At 45.9% G+C, this 19,506-nt stretch overlaps 1 protein-coding gene across 5 annotated transcripts in view; it reads left to right on the forward strand.

The window, feature by feature from the left end:
* Task6 (TWIK-related acid-sensitive K[+] channel 6) overlaps window positions 1-19,506 on the forward strand; it is an 88,173-nt gene that overhangs the window by 63,560 nt on the left and 5,107 nt on the right. For 2 of the 5 annotated variants that reach the window (XM_025304588.1, XM_025304586.1), the window contains one exon: window positions 11,779-11,911. The exons of 2 other annotated variants lie outside the window; for them this stretch is intronic. The gene's annotated coding sequence lies outside the window, so the exon portion shown is untranslated. Of the gene's footprint in view, window positions 1-8,036; window positions 8,962-11,778; window positions 11,912-19,506 lie in introns of those variants that run through there. One more of the 5 variants, XM_025304593.1, reaches the window with a different exon arrangement.

The raw sequence follows: 19,506 nt of genomic DNA on the forward strand, positions 1-19,506 counted from the left end.
ATTTTTACTATGCAACACCGAGTCGTAACCGAGCTTGTGGTTTTTCGTAATCCCTTCCAACTAATCGAAATTTCGTTAGCACGTACTTGTAAAGCACAGCGCGAGTTCTTGTATTGTATAATTGTTCTTGTATTGTATAATTCCCGGACGTTAACATAAACTATTTTTATGAGGCGCGCACTTAAGGCCGCTCGAGTGGGCGACCTATTTTTAATCGCAAAAATTGCGAACTATCCGCACGTTTTTTTCACAAACATTATAGTTTACGCACCGCTATGTACATGTACATATATTGCGCCGTTTCCGCCGGGAAATAGCCCGGGAAATTTTTACCACCTCTCGGAACGGCCATCGCCACGCCTGTTTTCGATTGTCATTGCACCCGCTCGACTAAACTCGGCCCGTCGCTCCGCCACGGCAGGAATACAGAATGTCGCGCCGGATATATCGGATCAAGGAACACCGAATTCGATAACGCGATCGTCTTTTCGGTCCCGCCCAGTCGATATTTCTTATATTTGAATAATAATTCGCTTTCGTTAACTCGATACTGCTCGTGCTAATGATGAAAAGCAAACGTTATTAATCCGGCGAGAATTCAACGCGCCGAGCCAATCGTCATAAATCCAGCGAAAATAGCGACTGCCACGTACAAAATAACAATGATGAGCCGATATTATAATATCGCGTTATTACGTTTCCCCATATGTGTGTGTGTGTGTGTGTGTGTGTGTGTGTGTGTGTGTGTGTGCGTGTGTGTCTGAAAAGACAAAAATACTGTCGCTCTGTGCGCGTACGCGTGTACACGCACATATGTATAAAATAGCGCGGGAATAAGGTCAGATTCAGCGGGGTTATTCGCTCGTGTGCATCTACTCCGCTGGAGATGCGCATGCAATATAGATTTCGGGAGCTGTGCCGTCGCCGAAGTGGACGCGCGCGACGGCCGGCCCCGCGATCGCGCGCACGACGGCGCGGCGCGTGTGCCCCCATAGCCGGGTAAAACTACATTTACCGAATCCGGTGACGTATCCGGGGATACGGCTTGACGTCATTGCGTGAAAATGGGCCACGGCCTCCTGAGCCACCCTCTTCCGACTGCCCCCGCAATGCCTCCTCGTCATCCTTCTCGTCCTGCTACGTACGTACGCGCCGCGGGATCCTAAAGCGCCGTCATAGGGACGCTCCGGGACCGACCGGATATTCCGGTGTGTACATACCTTATATGTATGTATCTCGATGTGTGCACGCGTGTGCTAATGTACGCGCGGTTCCGACGAGACTGTACTTAAGCGCCGGGCTGCGACGGAATTGAATTAAATCAACACCCGGCGAAATTATTTCGTTGCATTTTCCGAGCCGATCTTCCACGGCGCAGCACGATACGAAAACGGCAGAACGGGGCTTCTCCGCGTCGTTATTATTGTTATTCGCGTTTGAGACGTCAACGCGCCCGTCTTCTTGATCTTCGTCTCGATCGCGCGGAAGCTCGAACACACACTCGCTACCGTGTGACACGATCGTACCGATGTATGGTGTTATTGCGTGTCATCGAATTACGTAGTACAATTCGTACAATTCGGTTGCACCCGAGGGATCAGTTCGAGGACCCAACAGAGAACCGAGGAGACGAGACGAAAGATGTGCATATATGCGATTACAATTATACCTTGATTCACTGCCTGCAAATGTATGATGTATCGTTGCCGACATGTCGACATCCTGCGTGCTGCGTCCTGCATCCTGACTGCTCCATCGTGACACTGACACTGACACTGACACTGACATTCGCGTAGACATGATTCGATCGAAGCGTGCACGTCGGCACGTTGACTGCCATTGCTGTAAAATCGTCTCGTCCCACTAATTCGCGTATAACCAACTGTGTGTATCAAATTGAGTGTACAGGACGGATAAAGGAGCAATGAGACGAGATAATGAATATGTGCATCGCGAATCGCATTTATTTAGCGTATCTTTGGTGATTAAAATCCGAATTGAACGTTAAACCGGTCAATGGGAATCAGCGTAGCGGTCAACGTGTTAAGTAACGCGACGAGAATGGGATTAAACATTTCGACGGAATGTTTTAATCGCCCGACGGAAATGATAAATAAAGAAGCACCTCAATAGTCCGCGTTGCGCGTGCCGGTCGTCGGCTTGAGACGCGTTGGAGAACGCTCGGAGAAGCACACGACGCGTAAAGATAGGCAAAACTTTCTTGACAGCTCGCGTTGTTTGGAAAGTGTTGATTATTGCCACAGCTCGTCGCGGCTTTCGAAATATTCGATCGCGCTCTCGGTGACACCGCGATAATTATAACGCGTGCCTCTTTTTCCGATAGAATCGTATCTACGCGGGCGGATCGAGAGGCAGGACGCTGAATCGAGTAGCGAGAACGTGAGCAACGATACATCATACATTTCCAGATTTATAAATGGATTTTTCATACACACACATTTTCCCACAGGTCAAATGAAGAGATAAACGATAAACAAGAAATTATGGAGAGAAGCAAAATTTGCTTCGTTCATCCATTAATTACACCTGTCCATTACTTTTTATCAGATAATTTGATTTTTGTTTATCGCGTATATTTCACCCGCAGTTGAGTATATTGCATATTTCATATATATTACTGAGCAAAATTTAAGAGGAGATTTCGTGCAGATGGAATATCGGGCTAATGGAATGTTAAATATAATTTTGAGGTTCTTTTCAAGGAACAACTCAACACGGAAAAAATTACATTGGAACAACGGCGTTCGTAGCGTTCGTAAAGAGAGAGAACAATAGTCTGAATTCGAGGGAACTTTTTAAGATTAATGGAGTCGAAATCTCGACCCGAATACGCATTATTGATCGTATCTGCGCACAGAGAAAGAGAGAGAGAGAGAGAGAGAGAGAGAGAGAGAGAGAGAGAGAGAGAGGGGGTAAATGACTCTTCATTCCATGTGTCCGTTGTGTCCGGTTGTGAATGCGTCTGATGTACGTTCCGATATCATAATATCTCGCGGGAAAAAGTTGTTAGACGGGAACGGGACGCGGGAGCCTCAGGATATCGGCATGTATCAATGTCCCAGATTTAGCACTAAACAGTCGCCCGACTCGGCGCGTATTTTATTCGCCGCGGGTATGAATATCGCGCGCACAGTACTACTATCTTGAATTCAATGGCGGGACGGTCGGTCGGTCGACGTATCTCTCGTACGATGTGGGATGTATTAACGCGGGCGATCGATCGCAACTACGCACTCGCTATATTATTTTTCATCCGTTCTATTCGTATGAAAAAGAGCGGCTCCGCTCTACGCGCTCGAGAGAGAGAGAGAGAGAGAGAGAGAGAGAGAGAGAGAGAGAGAGAGAGAGAGAGAGAGAGAGAGACTTGTTCGCGTTCGCGTCTCGCGCGGACGGTCGTGTTCGAAATACAAATTCCCGCCCTGCTTCCTTATTCCAGTTCATTCCGGATTCGTATAATGCAAGGCGCGTCCGCTCGCAGAGGCTATATTATTACGCGACTCGCGCGATCTGCTTTGACACTGCCACCTTTCACGCGGATTCTCAGGAAGGCATATGCGGCGCGGCTGCTGTATAATACGCGGCTTATCTCCGTAGGCGTGATTAGATCGATAATGTCTGAAAATCGCGTAGAATGAATAGACGACAAGCACGGGGAGCGTCTTGCGCGCGCCGTAACCTCCGTACCTCCGAACTTAAACGCTTTATCGAGAAATGGAACTTGATTACTAATTTCGGAGAGTAGCTGTAGGCCGCATGGTCACGAGGCAATATCCTAAATATATCCGCCCTTCCGTAGGGCTATATGAAGGAGCGTTTAAGAGCCCGATTGACTCACCGTTCTCAATGGAGATCATTCGGAAACTTCATCAACCGGAGTGGCTCGCAGCGAGCGTCGAGACGCGTAACAACGCGTCGGCCTGATCCGCGGCCGGTCGTCGCGTGGATTGCTAATGGCGGAGAGAAAAAGAAGAGAAAGAAAGCGCCTATTCTCCGGAAACACTCCCAGAGAACGAGCGTGGTGCGCTAGTTATACAAAGATTATCATCCCGCGCGCGAGATCCGACGCCGTCGCGCCGGTGAAAAAGTTGCCCATTTAATCGACGCGATAAAGCGCGCCGTGCACATATTGGCTCCGACAACAAACGAACATGAAAGTTTGCCCGCAAAATCCAGACCGTCGGTAGATCCAGACCGAAGTCTGACGTCGTTTAACCCCTGCAGGGGAACGGACATTGACGTCACGCACAAATGCCAATGTGGGCCGCTACACGTCAAAATGTTGGAGTGCAAATAAACATGCATTCGAGAAGAGGCTGCGTTTTTGAGAATCGCGAAGTAGTCGGCGGTCTGTGAAAGAAAATCTTGACAGAGTGCTTCGTACCGGGGCTTTAATAAATATATAGTATAGACGAGATAACGATGACGGCTCTCGGTCAGTAAAGAAATATTATATAAATTAAATCGAGGCGAAAATCGTTTCGTGATAAAGTAATAATCGGTTTTTTGCTTCGTCGTGAAATTTGTCTTAACGTTCCCCGCGAGAAACGTCAAAGTTGCCACTTTCGATCAATATTGTTTCATTCCGCAAATAAAAAATTACAAAAATTCTTTCGTAAAAATTTGAGAAAAAAAGATTCGAATCGGATTCGGTGGAAGAGGCACACGAGATGTCTCCATCTCATTCATCATCACGATGAACGTTGAGATTTCGACGAATGTTGTTGCAGAATGTTGTTGCACCTGTAAAGAATTATACAGATTCTCCGATAAAAAGTTTGTGTACAAAGAAAATGTGGCTCAACAACAACGGGAAGAATCGCGTTAAAGCTCTGGCTCGACACTAGTCGGGATTCCAAAATCCCTGGAAGCTTCGCGACTTTGATTAATGAGACTAATATCGTCGCGAGGAGCACGAGGCAGTTCCTTACACGGAGTGAGTAGTTACAGAGCCACCGTATAGGCAGCGTATATCTGTATATTGTGTTCCATCTGTCCAAATGCCACCCTCCCGGTGTTGCCAGGAATATAGACAGTGCGGAGCGCGCGCGCCGTTTTTTACCGCGAAAGATCCTACCGGAACGTCAGAGACATAAAAAGTAACACACCTTGGAATCCCTGCGGCTTAAAGATGTCCGTTCCCGTGCGTGTGCGTAAGATTGTTAAGTTCCGGCGAATCCGTTCGCATACGCGCGAAAGGAAGGAGAGCTATCGGGATTTTTTGCTCGTCGCTTAATTTATTCGGCTCTCTCTCTCTCTCTCTCTCTCTCTCTCTCTCACTCACTCGCGCGTTCGTTCGCGGCGAGCTCTCGAGATTCATCCCCAGCCGTCGTTTATTCGTCCCTCTCTAGCGCGAGAGCGCTAATTAATATGTGCTGCGATGTGTGCCGCCGGCCGGGTTCAAAATCGCGGAGAAATCGCGTGAGGGTGATTCTCGGCCGTTCGCGGGATTCACGGGGAGATCTCGAACCGGCAATTAACGCGAAAACCGTAAGTGTGACGAATGACGAAAACGACGAGGATGACGGCGACGACGACGACGACGAATATTCCACAGGGGGACACGAATTTTCCATCACGAGATCCGATTTGCCGAGCGTTAAGAATATCATTATGGTCTCGGACTAATCCGCACTTGAAGCATTTTAGCTTTCGGCCCGGAATGATCTATCGATAATCGGATCGGGCGAAATCTCGAGCGAGGATATTGATACGTGGCATTTTCAACGAGCTCTTCGCGAATGATGATAATTACATTACGTTACGTTAACGTTACGTCAGTATTACCGCGAATACCGCCGGTTTGGTCACGAAAATCGCCCAATGCGTTCATCGCCGATTAATTCATTGACAACGCGAATAAACAGCATTATGCATTACGCACGGAAACGGAGAGAAGCGTCGTTTTTTCACTCGGCCCGCCGAGCGACGGGATGTGATACTCGACTCCAATTAAAAGCGCGATTCGATACCGATCGAGTGCAGGTACCGTCGCAACGTCCCCCGCCGAGGGCATTGTTTGCATAGCGAGAGTCCTTGAAGCAGCCGAGAAAGCGGGAGACAATCGTTCCTCTAAGGCGGCGGTCCTATTACGTGTAATTGGTTCATTAGCTCCCATATCGGCGAAGCTATATTCGATCGTTGTTGTCTGGAGGGGTTGCAAGAGAAGGGCGCCATGGCGCCTGCTGTCCCACCTCCTCCCCGTTGTCCCTTAGCCCCGTATAGTCGAATCGATATATACACACACATACACGTACACATGTGTGTATTTATAGGGTGTCCCAAAACCTCATCGCGTCGATATGTATCGCGTAATGACCAGCGCCGGCGATTGACTCGGAGAAATGGCGCTCGTCGCTGCGGAACGATGACATTTTTCTAAGACGACGTAAACGATTCCGAGAGAGAGATAGAGAGAGAGAGAGAGAGAGAGAGAGAGAGAGAGAGAGAGAGAGAGAGAGAGAGAGAGAGAGAGAGAGAGAGGGGGAGGAAGAGAATACGGAATGCAATCTTTCGTACCTTGTTATCGCGTCGTGCGCGATCGATGTGATCGCGCGAAGATAAATGATTGATAAGCGAGAATTAAAAAGAAGGATGTGCGATATCCGCGTGAAGAGTCTCTCCGCTCGTCCTCGTCGATGGGAAGAATTACACACCGAGCTCACCGAGCTTCGAAAGTACTTCAATGTATGCGCGCGTGCGTTCTCGCGTACATTCTCTCGCGAGCTAATATTTAATGTTAAGTATTCCCGGTAATTAGGTCACTTATCGAGTTTTCGCCGAGCGAGAAGTCAATTGCACATTCATCAGGGAATTACAGTCTGAAATACGGTGTGACAGTTCCAGGACACCACGTACATTCGGCACTTCCTTCTCTCTCTCTCTCTCTCTCTCTCTCTCTCTCTCTCTCTCTCTCTCTCTCTCTCTCTCTTCTCCCCCTCTCTCTCTCTCTCCCGCTACATTTCCCCTTATGTGCTCCGTGAGAAAGGAAAAGATTGGCGAGAGAGAAAGAGAGAAAGGAGGGTGGGAGATAGGGGGAGGGACAGGAGAGAGCTTTTTAATGCCATCCTCGGGCACGTTTTCGGTATTTTCCAGCCAAGCGTACACCTTCCACGGCGTCTTCGCGTCGCCGTCTCGATTGTTCTCTCACGCCTCGGTAGTTGCCGTTAAGGTCTTCTGATTATGCAACGTAAGCCATTAGCGCATTATCGCTTCGACGTGACCACGTAACTGGCGAAACATTATCTCCATTTCGCCGGCGGAGCTTGTTTTTAAAGGCTCAAGAAAGAACCGCGCTAATGACAAGGAGCAAGTCACGTAATAGCGACGCGTATTTAACGTTAAATCGCCCGGCCCGTCGCGGCGCGAAGAGAGTCTTATTTTCGTCCGATGGTGAGACGGCGGGTTCCTTCGGGAGCGCGAGAGTGGACGATAAAAACAGTTCGCTGCGCTTATCGTTAAACGTAAAATGCAGAGAATATAATATAGCGGAGAAAAATAAAGTTTGCTCTCTCTCTCTCTCTCTCTCTCTCTCTCTCTCTCTCTCTTTCTCTCTTTTTGATGTTTGGAATATACATCATCCTGGAGTAAGCGCGCTCGATGAGAGATACAGACCGGCGATAAAATTTGCTACGCGATATCGTGTGTCGTTGCTGCCAACGCAGAGTCGCGTTGCGCGAGTTCAACGTTTCCTTTAATCTCTTATTTATGACCGTCCGTTGCGCGATCCTTCTGTTCTGTTTTCTCTTTTTCTCCTTATAGTTCACGATAGCGTATAAGATCCGGCCGTTTATTCCGATTTACGCAGACCAGCGTAACAGTCTTAACATGCATTGAGTCAAGCGTCGTCGATTTTTTTTATCACATGCATCATTTGGTCATTATTTAGAAAGATATAAGCAATATATCTATATTCTTACGTGGGATTTTATGTTATAAATTCTGCTTAAGAATGATGATACCTAAGGTCGTTTTCTCGAATAATCGACATATAATAAACATATAATAAATAATAAACGATGCGTACGACCGAAAGTTTCCAGCGGTCTTAGGTACATCGCATCTTTGTGCGAACGTCATTGGTGGATTTGTCAGTCGTCAATCTCCAAGGCCCGAGCTCGAAATTCATTCCTTCGAGTTCATTCCTCGTCGACGGGCACACGGACATATCGTGAATGACAACGACGACGACGACGACGACGACGACGCGATTAACAACTGCCATTCGAGTCGTCTGTTCGCGCATCCAGCGGCCTCGAGCGCAGTCGAGTCGAGTCGCGAGAATCCCCTCGGTAATAGGACGGAAATAATTCAGATCGGTTCCATTTTAAATTAATACGTCGCGGCGCGCTGCTGGGTCGGTCGATGGATCATTTCCAATTATCCGGCGGTCGTATTTCCCGTCCTACGATCGCTCCCTCCCGCCGAAAAAAATTTCCTTGCCTCTGTCCGTCCGCGAAAAGTCTCCGACGGCCAATTATCTCGACCGGTTTCCTTCTTCTCTCCCCCCCCCCTGCCTCTCCCTCCCTGCCATGTCAGGGAAGATGCTTGACGCTCCGATAGTTACCGAGATACCGACAATGTCGAGATAGACATTCAGAAACCGCCTCGCATTGTACTTTTCGCATACTTCCGTGCATCTGTTCGGCGAATACGAAGGAAAGTGCCATCAATCGTCCTTTCTCCCTTATATCGAAACGTCGTCGTTGTACACCCTGACGGAGTTTCTCATATAAATCACGATCGCGTGCTGCGCTGTTGTGTTGCTGTGTACGCGGAGCGCAAGAAAATTGATGGAACAATATCCGGGGAGAGGAAGTGGGAGGTGTATTTAGAGTCGATCTTTTTGCAGCGACGGCCAGGACAAAAGCGATCCTTGCTAGCGCCGCGCGATAGGCGCTTTGGCGACTAACTAATGAAACGACGTTAATCCATTACACGGAGGTAACTCTCATCGCGCTCCTCGCACAGACGCGGAGCTGACGCGGAATGATCGCTGCAACTCGGCGAGTGAGCCGCGTAACACTTTACACGAGCTAGCGGGTTTACTGCTATTTGCTTTCGTTGCTGCGGGTTTTATTATACTACTTCATGAAAAATACATTTGACTCTGTTGCAAGCAACGTACGGGAAATGCGTGCGCGCGAGAGCGCGTGACTCCGGCTGGTTCTAGTAGTACGACAAAGAAAAAGAGAGAGAAAGAGAGACGGCGCTCGAGCGGAAGGAAACGACTTACGGTTCGTTTATTTCCTCGACCGTGAAATTCTTATATATTATCTCGCGGAATTATGAATCTTGCGCGCTGAAATCTTAAATTTCGCTGCTCTTCCAGCTCCTCCTTCTGCTTCTCCTCGCTACGAGAGAAAAGCGCTACGAGAGAAAACCTCGTCGAAATCTGCGAGGCACGATCGCGGGTTACTGCGGGAACGCGACTGCATAATACGTGTGTTTGTGTGTGCGCGCGTGTTTGTGTCGCGATACCGTGAGGGAGCAACAAGTCTACCCATTAATAAGTAGCTGCACCGCCCCGTCCGCCCGTCACGGGGACGTGTAAGCGAAGTTGGTCGTGTCGCTCGGCAGCTAAAATAGCGGTCAGCGGCAGGACAGGGCGCAGGATGGATGTTCCGTGAGGGTGGTGCGCTCAAGTCTCGGGTGTCGGGGTGGATATACGCCGGCGGACGCGGCAAGAATTACTGACGAAAAGCCCCAGCCAGCGTGCGCGCTGCTATACGCTCGCGGATCGCCCGCGCAGGAATAAATAGGCGAGAAGGATGTGAGATCGTAAGATCGCCAGAAGGAGATCGTAAAGAGCCGAATTCGCGGGGGTGATATCTTTTAGTGCGTGAAATGACTCTCGACAAAAATAATCGCGGTATTATCGCCGGGAATAAGGGCGAGGCGTCACGCGGTTTCAGCTCGGTCGATTGTTTCGAGGATTCGACGGAGGGGCATGAAGGAGAAAAAGGAAAAAAAGACGGAAAAACGGCTGCCTGGCGGAACGAACGTCGCTATTCGCGCGACTCGACTTTTGCGATGCGTGGGCGCTCGAAGCGAAATAGAACGACACCGCTGGTGCGAGGACATGTTCGAGCTATTAGGCCGACAAAATATCGCGCCCGCGAGGTTGTTTTTTTCCTTCGCGAATTAATGGGAGCTGCTTTGCGGGATACCAGGATTGGGCGGTGCCAGCAGACTTCGGCTGCGCTTTTTCAGGGACTCTTTTCAAATGCATTTCGGGTAATTAGATTCTCGTTTTCGATCGCCGGGGCGGTGCCGCGAGACTTATTGCGCTTTCGCCGTCATCGCGAGAATTGTAACGAGTGAAAATCCTTCGGAGTTCGACATCTCCCCTAAATGACATTCTTTCCAATAATCGGATTAATACGACTCGATAACGAGCGATTACAAAGGTCTCCGGTCACGGGATCATTTAAATCACGGGTGAGAACGACGAGGATAAAATAGAATGAAAACGTAAAAATTTTCAAATACCAGTAACATTACTATAAAATAGCGAGTTTAAAAATTTATTCTTAGGGAATTCATGACACACAAAAAGAGAAAGACACCAAAGCCGCGGAAAAAGCGATAGAACCCGAAGAAACCGTTCCACCTCTCGGAATACGTTCGCGATGCGTTCGCGTACGATAGATATGATATTACGAAAGAAAATGCAAATGTAGACAAATTACCATCGCGGCTTAAAGTCGCTACGCGAAGGCGCTGGTGAGAGCGAGTCGGTTGATACGGACACTTGTACTAAATACGCCAAGATAATATCCTAGATCACTTTAGCGATCTCACCGCGTTTTATTCTCCTCTACTAATGACGGCAATTTTCTAAAGGATCTCGTTGTAAGAACGCAGATACATCACACTCGGCGAGATACCGCCCTCATTAAATTAATGCGCCGATTGTTTTTTGTTTTTCTTGCTTCTCCTTTCCTTCCTTAACAAATTCAACGATATCCGACTGCGTATTCCCACGCCTCCTCTGGGAGAAGAGGTATAATTAGCCGCGAAGGAGAAATATTGGTATAATAACGTAAATATATGCAGAGTTTCGAAGTGTAATTAGACAGTTTGAATAATTAAAAATTATGCTGCCAGCCGGATCCCAGCCGCGTCGATTAAATCTTCATTCCGACACGACTGCTTGCGCTAATATATTTCCGAATATTACTCGCGAAGCAATTTCTCGAGGCTGCGCGATAATTAATACACGAGCGATTACACACTATCCTTTTGGAGTTTCTAACACGGCGCTTCTCGCAGCGGGATAATTTGCGAACGATGCTCTCGAACGTGGCTCCTTACTAAGTCTCGCGATGTGTTATGTTCTCACCGAAGATAGCGCACGCGCGCGGGCGGGATGATCGGTCGGCGATAAATCAAAAGCGGCTTTTCATTTTCTCACGACTATCCATCATCTACGGATAAACGCCGGTGGGAGACGGCCGTAGGAAACGAGGCCAGGGGAAGGGAAATGAACTCGAGCAGTTAAGGGAATCCAAAATTTGTCAAACGTACCCTGCAAATGATGCCAAACCCCTGCGATAAATTTGTCTATTCGTCTTTTGCCATTTTTATTCTTTACTCCGTTCTCCGACTGTATGTCCTTGAACGGACGCGAGGCAAGCGAGAAGAGAGAAGGAAAGTGGCGGCGAAAGAGAGAGAGAGAGAGAGAGAGAGAGAGAGAGTGTGTGTGTGTGAGTGTAGGAGGACAGAGAGTCGAAAGATGGATGAAAGCTTTTTTTTCAGTGTCTGCCCATTAATCATTCGACCCGTCCAGTTGGCCTGGAAGGAGCAAAAGTGCCTCCCACTATCGCAGTATAGGGGTTAGTGACCCCTTCTCCGAAATTATGCCTGCTTTTCGCAACGAGGACAAAAAGATGTACGTATAGTCGCGTCGGACGACGCGTGGAATTTCCAAGTGTTTAGAGGACAATGTCGGCGGTTTTTGCACTCGGTCGGGCTATTTCAACCCCGTCTGCTTTTTCTTTTCGTATCGATAATGCCACGTTTATTTGAGGCAGCCTGTCCCAAGAATGTCTTGCGACGAAAGAATCGCGTGTATATGCAGGGAGACTCGATGTTAAAATTACATTGCCGCCGCTGTTGCCGCGTGGAGCGCGCGCGCTTAATCTTGCAGCGTAATGTTAAACATTTCTACGATTGAAATGATCGTCAGATATAACCGCTGTTACATTACAAATGAATAATGTCCAGCAAAGGAGAATCGTAGGAAGACAATAATTACGACAGTGTCGCTACCGCTAATGCCGCTAAAACGCAAGTAGTAGAAACTCGTATTGGTCAGACATCTCGCTCTCCTCTCGAAAAAGAGAAATATCGTCAATCAGGAATCGACTGACTCGAACGCTTACTACAGCTCCACTCAACCGAATTCATACATTTACCAACCGGTATGACGTAAATTATGTATATAGAAAGTTTAAGACGGAATATGTCGGTAAATGTATGGCGGCGGCGCCGGCGAGATATATTTCTTTATGAGACTGACTTATAATATCGTGCGTTTGCGCGCCACTTTAAAGGCCAAGTGAAGAAAAACGAGCAGGGACAAAAAGAAAGAGAAAGAAAGAGAGGAGAGAGAGAGAGAGAGAGAGAGAGGGGGGGGAGGAGAGAGGAAGAGAAATAAAGAGGAAAGAGTACGCGAGTTCGAGAAGGTAAAAGCAGGAAACACCATCATGGCGCTTAGGAAGGCAGAAAGATCCCTGACATCCTCTCTAATGTAATTGAATCGAGGAGTGCGCGAGCGGTTGTACTCTCATGCCTAGAGAAGCGTCAGCGCGCGTAGAAGCTTGAGATAGTGAGCTCGAGAAAGAGAAGGAGAGAAAGTGAGTGAGTGAAAGACAGAGGCAGGGGGAAGGGGAGAGTAGCGTAGGGAGGCAGGATCCATGTCGAAGCGCGAGTTTCATCTTCTTCGGCCTGGTTTCATTACGGAAGTTTCGCGAGAGTTTCGTGGCTGTCAAGGAGCGTGACGACAATGATGCCGGATGAAATAGCCCGTTGTTCAGCAGCAATATGATCTGCACGGCATGACTCGTCGTGCATTCGATTTCGCAAAACGAACAACGACTGCAGTGATACCGGTGATTTCTTATCAACTTTTTATAATAAAGAGGAATAAAGCAAGAGAATTACGTGAAATATACATTCTGCAAATGAATCTCGCCTTTTCCGATCGCGACGAATATAACGAAGCTGCGATAAATTCTAATTCCATCGCATTCTCTGACGGATGTATACGTTTCTGCGTAAATATTCTATGTAATATATGCATATCTATAAGCGTGAAATTATAGAGATGTCTCGAAAAGATATTTCGTGATATCCCAAACTGGCGAACTGGCAAACTTCGCGAAAATGGGATGCAAAACGATGTCCTGCGATTTTGTTTCGCGATGAAAAACTCGAGCGGACGCGATACATATGATACGCTAGAGTATTCGCACGTTGATAAAGTCTCTGAACAACAATGAGGGATTTGATCGACAAGTCGACAAATTTATTAATTGTACGTTTGCTGCACGAACGTTACATTAATCAACGAGTTACTGTAATGCATATATCGGCGCGCGAGATTCGCCTTTGTAAGTTGGTAACCGCCCGAATCGCTTGGAGGGCGTCTGAAGAAACAGATGTTGCGCCCACGAGAACTGCACGAATTAGAGCGGCTTCTATTTCCGCGCAATCGATTCGTAGCAACCTATTCGACGTGCAATTTCGATATTACGCCGGGCAATTCCGCCGCAATTTCTAGGAACTCAAGGAATCGCGCTTGCACGTGCAAGGATTACATGTTGCGCCGTAAAATAAGTTTTACCAAATATCGCGCAAATATACATTATATATATATATATATATATATATATTGTGTGTGTATGCGTGTGTGTATGTGTATGTATTTATAGTAGTATGTATTTATATATCGCGCGCTTTTACGCATATACACCAGATATATTATATGGCTGTTACTTCATCCTTCAAGTTTTACGAGATGCCGACTACGAGAGCCAAGCTATGCGGATATGCTACGCTTTAAAATGCCCGAATTTCGAAACTTCCAAGTCTTGCGATTCTCGAAACTACTATAGTGTAAAAAGAGAACCGTCGAAGGAACTCGAATCGAGATGAATGAACTAAGTTTGAAGGCTATACATCACGAAGCTAATTTAATTCTTTCAATGAAGTTTTCGTCTTTTTTCAATCTCTCGTTCGCGCAAAATAAGCTCTAAACTCAGTTCGATGAAGCGATTTTAAAGTTAACCTAACACACATTATTGGCTGTATATTTATTATCTGATTTACTTAATTTTTTATTAGCGGTGGAATTACTCGCACAATGCGAGTTAGATCAATCTTTTAGTGAACGAAAGGATATTTATATCGTACATACAACTATCGTTTCAATTCCTTTCATTCCACTTTTCAATTTCCTTTCATTAATCTTTCACCGCTGACTAAATTTTGTAGTTCAAATTCCACGTCGAATTGTTAACCTGACTCGATTTTTATTCAGATCGACGGGATTGCAATTTGTGCAGAAAAATTTGCGTGCCGAGGTTTGTTTCTTTTTATCCGGTTCTTTTTTTAGCGCGAATTCCGAGATTCAAGAGCGACGATACTTCCGCGAATTTTTTTATTTTACAAATTAATATCCGAACATTTTGCAATAAATTTTCATTCCATCGCACTCGGACGGAGATGTGCACGTTTCCGTATAAATATATATATATACATATATATACTATATATATATATATATATATACGTACAAGGAAATAAAAAAAAAACGAACATAAACTTATAAATCGATAAGGCCCTCGACATGAGCCCGCCAACGTACTTTGCGTTTTATGAAAGTTCGATTTATGTAACGACCGGCCGCGAGAATGTAACGTCGCGAGGGCGACCATAATGCGACACCCCGTGGATGAAACGGCCGTACCTGAACTTTACGATTTCATGTAGTTCGATATGAGGATAAACATGTGACGCGATCATATGACACACACACACACACACAGCACTCACACTCCGAGTTGGATTGTGCGTGATACCTGGCAAGATGATTTTCGCCGGGAGTCTACGCTGTAACTTAAAATGTGCCTGGCCCTTGTAATTCGCCGTATATCTTGATCGACCTTATAGTCTTCTGCACGGCGATACTACTAGCTAGCACTATCTGTATCTGTCGGGGTTCGCTTATGGAAATAGATGGAGGGAACATGAAATTTAACGTATCGTTTATCCAAACAGCAGAATGAATGGTAGCTTTATCCCGCTCGTGAGCGTTTTATGTTTATGTGTCCTTAGGAATTTTTTTGCCAGCAAAAGTGGAACGGATCGCAATAAAACCGATCGTATATATCTTCCGTACAGTCGTAATTTTGTTATTACCGTTGTAATAACAACGCCATCGCGTAACGACGACCAGTCGTTCACGTCGTTTTCTGTCGCGTCGGGAAAGTACGAAATCGCGAAGGAAATTTCGCCGTAGACGGAGCCGTCTACCTGACGTTGCCAACGACGGCGGCGGCGGCGGCTGCCGCCGAGGAAATTCCTCAGCTTCGGTGGAAGAAGCCTCGGTAGCCCGATCGCGTAGGCGATGATCGTCCTTTAGCCGGCGCCACGGCTTATTGTCCACGCTAATTCAGTGGAGCAAATAAGCCGCTATCGCAACAACAACCCCTTACGGGAGCACATAATAATCGATATTAGGGAGCACGGCACTAACCGATGTTATTAAACTCGTGACCTATCCAAGGCTAGGACAATGAAGATCCGATATCATGGAACAATGAGTGGATAGCTCAGAATTGCGACGTGCCTGTCCTCAAAGCGACGCTCCTCGACTGCTTCTCTCGACCTTCGCGATACCTTCGCGAACCTCCTGGGACACCCCATGGACTCCCCATCCCCAGTTCGCGCGTCCCTTTGCGAAAGATGCGTTTAACTTTCTCTCATAAACGAGCGACTCAAGTCTCGCGATGGACGGAGAAAATCTCGTGATATCTGATCAAAATCGTTTACGACTCTACTCTACTCTATTGTTTGATTACGTTTGCTATCATGGGAAATTCGCCCCCTCGTGTGGGAAACGAAGAAGGAAGGAAGAAAGAGAAATCGTCCCCGTAGGTTCTCCCGATACTTTTCTTTATATAGAATTGAATTTTATATACAATTGAAAACGGGGCTCTGGTCTGTTTACATGTGGGTTCACAACGAAAAATTACCGCTATCACATAACGAAATGAAATTATCGCGTGTGTACGGATCGCATGTTGAGAAATATCTAACAGCGCCACGAGAGAGTTACGTTGCCCATCACGATTGATTGGACCCGCTGTCTGCCCGATACCGACAAGAACGACGATGTGAGAGACACGAGGGTGTTCGCAACACATGCAAATGCCGATCACTCTCTCCTTCGTCGTCAGATTTGTACACTCCATGCGCGCGCTTGCGTATCGCAGGCATTAGTTTCAAACGTATTCAACGGATTCTTCCCCTTCCGAGAGGAATCGCCGAACACGATCGTAATCGCGCTCGTTACCTTGATTTACGGAGGGATTTTCGCGGCCTTTTCTTTCACGAGTTTAACTAAGGAGATGACTTTCTCCTCTCTTTTCCCTCTTTCTTTCTTTCTTCCCCTCCTTCGCTTCCTTCCGCCCTTCTTGTCGCCATGTTACTCTTACCGCGCACGAATGGAGATTTCGAAAGCAATTTATCATAAATTCAATAAGACACAGCCCCGCCAATCTAGCCGACCGTCGTGCAAGTGTTAATTTAAACCACAAGAGTGAGAGAGCGAAGAAAACAGGGATGGGAGGGGGAGAAGCGGGATTTGATTTGACTCGACGTTGCCCCGAGCTTGCTACTTTTGAAATTGCCACAGCTTATCTGGAATTGGATGATGAGCATCCTCGAGCTTCACTGCCAGATACTCTCCTGCAGAGCCATCTCTTCTCCTATTTCGTTTCCCTTTCGCCCCCTTTTTTCACCCTTTTCCGCTCTTCTTGTTAACGCGCGAAACGTATGTCAAACTGAACGATCCTCAAGAATTGAGATCGCCAAATGCGAGTAATCAATAATGCACGCGCGCGCATATAGTTCATTTCTAACGGAGTTATAAATTGACCTAAAAATTCGCGCTAGCTTCCAATCTCGTCTCGCGGAACCAGCGCAACACACTCGTAACACGTACGCCGGTGCTTCAAATTTTATGAGGCGGCTAAGAGACTGCAGCACTGCTAACCGAAAGTTCGCCGAACCACGTGCTGTTAAGGAAACGAATTAGATCGTAGCGGGATTAGACGCGCGATCGCAAAAGCCACTCCTCTGCAAACTGAACTAAACGAATTCCCGAGTCGAAATTTTGCTTCCACGTTAATCCCGCAAATACCACCAGATATTTGAAGGATCAATAAAGAAATCTAGAGACAATATTGTGCAGACGACCCGGTAATCCTCCTTGGATGCTACAAATAGTCAGTCACTGTTTTCTCCACATTGAGGATTGAAAGAACATTTGTTCAAGAATTATTTAATATTTTCGGTTATTTCAATATTCTACCATTGCATTTAATCTGTATTCTTGATTTCAGTGATGTATTAATCATACAATTTACTCAATCGCAGATAAAATACATGTGTGTGATAAACAAATATTAAATAAAGATATTAAAATATTCATTAATTAATATCGGTAAATAATAGGATGGACTTTATGTTTCTAGAAAGAAATTTCTTTCTTATTATTTTATCGGTATTGACAACTTCGATAAGATTGGATATTTTAAAAAGATAAAAAGGTAAGAGTTGTGAAACCAAAGATAACACTTGTGTGCTATTTACTGTGTAAATTATCTATAAGCTTTGATTGAAAACATACTTATACAGATTCATATTCGGCTGTTTGAATCGATATTTCTAGTTGTATGCGACAAATATTCCAGGTATTAACGAAATAATAAACAGAGATTCATGAGGTTAAACGTCAAATAAGGACGGAAAAAGCTGTTTCCTAAAGTAAATCCTAAATTTCGATCCGAATATTTCGTTGCATTCGATGCGAAACCGTCAAAACCGGAAACATATTGTGTAATAAATAATTTGACATACCCGAAGATACACATGTCGTTGCCCGTGTTCCAGCGTTTCACACCCTCTACTTGACTGCTTCGTGGTTCCGGATACAGGACACTCACTGGACACGATTAGATACGATTCGATCGAAGAAACACATATTAACGCGACCCGATGATAAGAGCCGGCAAAATATTTCAATCACCCGACGGCGAAATTGTAAACAACGCGCTTCGCGTTACGATGTGTACGTCGCGCGCCGGCTCGAGACATAATGACTCGGTAACGGACAAATACACGCGAGATATTACCAAACATTGGATACCTACGACAAGGACGTAGTCACCTGTAATGAATCGTGTCATGAATCACTCGCAAATAATAATAAAAACACTCGGTGACCGAGAAACCTCACTGCGATTATTCCTCTCGAAACATTCCGGATCTTCGAAAGAAATCATCAAATTGTCGAAGTCAGTTCATCAGTTGCATGTGCCTATTGAAAAAAATATCGTTCGTAGTAATCAACAATAATCATAGATTAATGCACAATCATTAGTTACTTCTGTGTCTCTGATCGATTCGTACGGTGCCACGATGACAATGAGGGACTTGTTCCAAGACGGACGTAAGGTGTTGTGTGGCAGTTGGCTTATAACTATTTCTTTTTTGTCCCGTTTTACCTCAATAGTAATAATAATAGAGATTACAAAAGAGGAAAACTTGTTGTTCTATTTATCCATTTACCTGTTAATTTTTATTAGATTTAATATTAGGTTGTTGCAATATTCTATCTAGCAATCGGGTCAATCAATATGTCGCTTGTTGAAAATAAGAATTAAAAGAAATTCATAATTAAGAGAGACATACTATCGAGAAATAATCGAATATTAAATAATCCTGAAATAAGTTCCCTAAGTCTCGAGAGAAAAAACGATAACCATTTGTAGCCATCAAGAAACAACAGTTTGCACAACCTCGAAGTTTACTATCGATTCTTATTATATCTGACGGAATCTACCATAGGGAGGACAGAATCTAACGAAGAACTGAAAGGTCGACGAGCAAATTTTCGAAAAATGCCGGAAACTTCAGAGCCGCGGTTGGCGAATTGAAAAATCTTACGAATCAATTATCCGGCGTATTGTACCTGAGGTGTAAATTTTACTACGACTCGGCCCTCACATACTCGCTATCCCCAGTCGTAGTTATGCGAATGATCGTGACTTGTACATGAATTGTACACAAGATACGCGAAATTGTACGCGGTAATTTGCAATCAACAATTACGTGCATCTAATACGGTGAACATGCGCGCGCGCGTGTGCCTGTGTTTGTCCGCGTGTTAAGTAAATTTAGATTTAATATGTTGCG

This window comes from Harpegnathos saltator, unplaced genomic scaffold (assembly GCF_003227715.2).
Source record: "Harpegnathos saltator strain DR-91 unplaced genomic scaffold, Hsal_v8.6 scaffold119, whole genome shotgun sequence".
NCBI lineage: Eukaryota > Metazoa > Arthropoda > Insecta > Hymenoptera > Formicidae > Harpegnathos > Harpegnathos saltator.